Here is a 5262-nt window from a genome sequence, read left to right as displayed (position 1 = left end):
GAAGCACTTCCTCAGTCTCCCCTCCCCCAGTGAGCAGTCTGCTGCAGGCAGGAAGAAGCACTTCCTCAGTCTCCCCTCCCCCAGTGATCAGCCCGCTGCAGGCAGGAGGAAGCATTTCCTCAGTCTCCTTACTCTTATGATGGTGTCATCTCTGAGCCGGCATCTCAGTCCAGGAAGTAGGTGGTGACCCTGGATGATGCCTGAACAGAGATGGCGCCGTCGTTCTGGAGGGAAAATCAGATGAAGGCATTGTCGGGGGAGTCCGGTGATCTCTGCGAGAGGGAATACCTGGAATCTGGTAACAGTTTTATAATCGCTGGAAACTTTGTCTCCTGTCACCAGATTCTGATCTTACACCGAGCTCCCAAATTCCGACTTCCCCTGTCAAAGTTTTATGAGGGAACAGCAGAGCACAACCGGGGCAGAGCGGGGGAGGGGGGGGGATCTTACACTCTAATGCCCCTCCCCCCACCAGTCACACACTATTATACATGTACATAGCTCTGACATATACCACAGCGCTGTACAGAGTTCCGTACACCTGAAAGCGACGCACACACACAAGCATAGAAGACAGTGCGTCCCTGCTCGGCACTGAACTGGAAACGCCGGCGCTGCGAGAGAAGCCGGATTATGATTTGTGGCGTCACGCAGTATCGGCTCCTCTGAGTCATCGTGATGAGACTTCCTCCCCTCCTGACAGACCTGAGAGACGGCCATTATCAGCGCACTGAGACTCCGCCCACATTTCACAATCTAAATCAATGTCTCCTGAACACAGCGATCTGCAGTAAGGTCACAGAGGTGGGAGGAGCCATCAGAGACCCCTCCCCTTCTCATTGATTTATGACATGTGTACGTTATATCCGCATGAAAATATAAATCCGAATTCCGTATGCGACACCTCAGGTGATCCGAAATCCGAAAATTATATGTATACATTGTATCCGTACCGGAATATAAATCCTGACCCCGCCATGTATGTGACCCAATATCACTATACAGAGGACGGAGTATGATATGTATACATTGTATCCGTACCGGGATATAAATCCTGACCCCGCCATGTATGTGACCCAATATCACTATACAGAGGACGGAGTATGATATGTATACATTGTATCCGTACCGGGATATAAATCCTGACCCCGCCATGTATGTGACCCAATATCACTATACAGAGGACGGAGTATGATATGTATACATTGTATCCGTACCGGGATATAAATCCTGACCCCGCCATGTATGTGACCCAATATCACTATACAGAGGACGGAGTATGATATGTATACATTGTATCCGTACCGGGATATAAATCCTGACCCCGCCATGTATGTGACCCAATATCACTATACAGAGGACGGAGTATGATATGTATACATTGTATCCGTACCGGGATATAAATCCTGACCCCGCCATGTATGTGACCCAATATCACTATACAGAGGACGGAGTATGATATGTATACATTGTATCCGTACCGGGATATAAATCCTGACCCCGCCATGTATGTGACCCAATATCACTATACAGAGGACGGAGTATGATATGTATACATTGTATCCGTACCGGGATATAAATCCTGACCCCGCCATGTATGTGACCCAATATCACTATACAGAGGACGGAGTATGATATGTATACATTGTATCCGTACCGGGATATAAATCCTGACCCCGCCATGTATGTGACCCAATATCACTATACAGAGGACGGAGTATGATATGTATACATTGTATCCGTATGATAACAGAAGTCCTGACACAGACAGGCCATCACCCCGGATCCTCTACCACAGGGGCCCCCTCCCCCAGCAGGGCACTGCTCCCAGGCCCGGTGTCCCCAACAAGATCAGAGTGTAATATGTATACATTGTATCCGTACCGGGATACAAGTCCTGACCCTGCCGTGTATTATATGGAGAGAGAACACAGGTGACCCAATGTCACTATACAGAGGACGGCGTATGATATGTATACATTGTAACCACATGACAATATAAATCCTGACCCCCCGCCGTGTAACATACAGAGCACAGGTGACATGTGATCACTTATACAGAGAGTCCCCTTCTATCTAATACAGAACGCATCGTATGTATACATTGTATCCATCCCATAATATAAATCTGGACTGTGCCGTGTAATACAGGTGAAACTCGAATAATAATAATATCGTGCAAAGTTCATTTATTTCACTAATGCAACTTATGCGGTGAAACTAATATATGAGAGAGACTCATTACATGCAAAGCAAGATAGTTCAAGCCGTGATTTGTCATCATTGTGATGATTATGGCTTACAGCTCATGAAAACCCCAAGAACCCCAAATCCACAACCTCAGAAAAGTAGATTATTACATGCAATCAATAAAACAAGGATTGTACATAGAACAATATCAGACCTCTGAAAAGTACAAGCATGCATATGTACTCAGTACTTGGTTTGGGCCCCTTTTGCAGCAATTACTGCCATTACTTTTGCACGATATTCTAATTATTCGAGTTTCACCTGTATGTGGAGAGAGACCACAGGTGACATGTGATCACTTTACAGAGATCCCCTCTCATAGAGATCAGAGTGTGATATGTATACATTGTTATCCGTACCGGGATATAAATCCTGACCCCGCCCCCCCAGAGATCAGTGTATGATATGTATACATTGTATCCGTACCGGGATATAAATCCTGACCCCGCCCCCCCAGAGATCAGAGTGTGATATGTATACATTGTATCCGTACCGGGATATAAATCCTGACCCCGCCCCCCCAGAGATCAGTGTATGATATGTATACATTGTATCCGTACCGGAATATAAATCCTGACCCCGCACAGTGTATGTGACCCCAGGTGACCCATCATCACTTTACAGGGAACATGGTGTATGATATGTATGTATATATACACATACATACATACATACATACATACATACATACATACAATAGGTTGGACTTGATGGACTTAGGTCTTTATTCAACCTCAAATAGTATCCATACATGAACACAGGACGTGACCCCGCAGAGTTCTATACAGAGACAGAGGTGACATGTGATCACTATACATGGAACATGGTGTATGATATGTATACATACATGCATTCATACATACATACATACATACATACATGAACACAGGACATGACCCCGCAGAGTTCTATACAGAGACAGAGGTGACATGTGATCACTATACAGAGATTCTCCTTCTCATACAGAACGCATCGTATCTATACATTGTATCCATCCCATAATAAGAGTCCTGACCCCGCCGTGTGTTGTATGGGGAGACCGCAGGCGAGACATTGTTACTATTCATCTTCCATCACACAGAGATCAGAATATATTATATATGAGGACACCGGACACCCCCGAGTAATGTATACAGAGTGACCCCCAAATCATCCAATGTCACCCCACATAGACTCCCCCCCACCCAGAGATCAGAGTGTGATATGTATACATTGTATCCGTACCGAGATACAAGTCCTGACCCCGCCGTGTATTACACTGATAAAGTCCTGACACAGACGGGCCATCACCCCGGATCCTCTACAGCAGGGGCCCCCCTCCCCGAGGCCCCCCTCCCCCAGCAGGGCACTGCTCCTAGGACCGGTGTCCCCAACAGAACCTGTTACAACTCCGGACTGACAACCAGTAAGAGCAGAGTACACAGAGACAGGGGGGAGAGAGGGAACAGTGCATTCCTGGGGGGGCCCCCTGTAGAGTGCAGTGTCAGAGTTCTGGGGGGCCCCTGTGGAGTGCAGTGTCAGTTCTGGGGGCCCCCCTGTGGAGTGCAGTGTCAGTGCTGGGGGCCCCCCTGTGGAGTGCAGTGTCAGAGTTCTGGGGGCCCCCCTGTGGAGGGCAGTGTCAGTGCTTGGCCCCCCTGTGGAGTGCAGTGTCAGAGTTCTGGGGGCCCCCCTGTGGAGTGCAGTGTCAGTGCTGGGGGGCCCCCCTGTGGAGTGCAGTGTCAGTGCTGGGGGGCCCCCCTGTGGAGTGCAGTGTCAGTGCTGGGGGGCCCCTGTAGAGTGCGGTGTCAGAGTCCTGGGGGCCCCTGTAGAGTGCGGTGTCAGAGTCCTGGGAAGAGTTACAAGGTATCGGAGGGAAGTTTCGGTGTCTCTGTGTTTTCCTTCTGCCGGGAAGTTCGGCAGTAATTCCCCCATGACGGGCTCCTGAGGGCCCGGGGCCCCGCACTTAGAACAGCGGAGGGTCTCTTACCTTGGCAGGTTCTTGTCCCGCTGGTCTGTCTCTTCCTGGCTCTCCTGGCTGTCTCTGGGAAGTCAGGAAGAGGAGAAACTCCACCCACAACTGAGAGACATTCCTCAGCCTGACCCAGCCCTGCCCCTCCCCTACTGCCAGAGGGTGTGCGACCTGCAATGTGCTCCCGACTACACCACACCGAGTGCAACACACAATACACTCCCCTCTACACCACACCAAGTGCAACACACAATACACTCCCCTCTACACCACACCGAGTGCAACACACAATACACTCCCCAACAAACTACAACTGTGTGTGACTAACAATACACTCCCCTCTACACCACAACATGTGCAACACACAATACACTCCCCTCTACACCACAACATGTGCAACACATGTGTATTACACTGATAAAGTCCTGACACAGACGGGCCATCACCCCGGATCCTCTACAGCAGGGGCCCCCCTCCCCGAGGCCCCCCTCCCCCAGCAGGGCACTGCTCCTAGGACCGGTGTCCCCAACAGAACCTGTTACAACTCCGGACTGACAACCAGTAAGAGCAGAGTACACAGAGACAGGGGGGAGAGAGGGAACAGTGCATTCCTGGGGGGGCCCCCTGTAGAGTGCAGTGTCAGAGTTCTGGGGGGCCCCTGTGGAGTGCAGTGTCAGTTCTGGGGGCCCCCCTGTGGAGTGCAGTGTCAGTGCTGGGGGCCCCCCTGTGGAGTGCAGTGTCAGAGTTCTGGGGGCCCCCCTGTGGAGTGCAGTGTCAGTGCTGGGGGGCCCCCCTGTGGAGTGCAGTGTCAGTGCTGGGGGGCCCCCCTGTGGAGTGCAGTGTCAGTGCTGGGGGGCCCCTGTAGAGTGCGGTGTCAGAGTCCTGGGGGCACCTGGAGAGTGCGGTGTCAGAGTCCTGGGAAGAGTTACAAGGTATCGGAGGGAAGTTTCGGTGTCTCTGTGTTTTCCTTCTGCCGGGAAGTTCGGCAGTAATTCCCCCATGACGGGCTCCTGAGGGCCCGGGGCCCCGCACTTAGAACAGCGGAGGGTCTCTTACCTTGGCAG

At 50.8% G+C, this 5262-nt stretch overlaps 1 protein-coding gene across 1 annotated transcript in view; it reads right to left on the bottom strand.

Annotated features, from left to right (window-relative positions):
- The window catches only part of FAM83H (family with sequence similarity 83 member H), a 47311-nt gene extending 43054 nt beyond the window's left edge, over nucleotides 1-4257 (bottom strand). Inside the window, exon 1 of the mRNA XM_018562651.1 lies at nucleotides 4217-4257. The gene's annotated coding sequence lies outside the window, so the exon portion shown is untranslated. The remainder of the gene's footprint in view (nucleotides 1-4216) is intronic.
- Nucleotides 4258-5262: the final 1005 nt, after the last annotated feature.

This window comes from Nanorana parkeri, unplaced genomic scaffold, assembly GCF_000935625.1.
Source record: "Nanorana parkeri isolate BGI_ZX_2015 unplaced genomic scaffold, ASM93562v1 scaffold588, whole genome shotgun sequence".
NCBI lineage: Eukaryota > Metazoa > Chordata > Amphibia > Anura > Dicroglossidae > Nanorana > Nanorana parkeri.
Note: the sequence above shows the minus strand (reverse complement) of the source record. Positions and strands in the feature narration are given on the sequence as shown.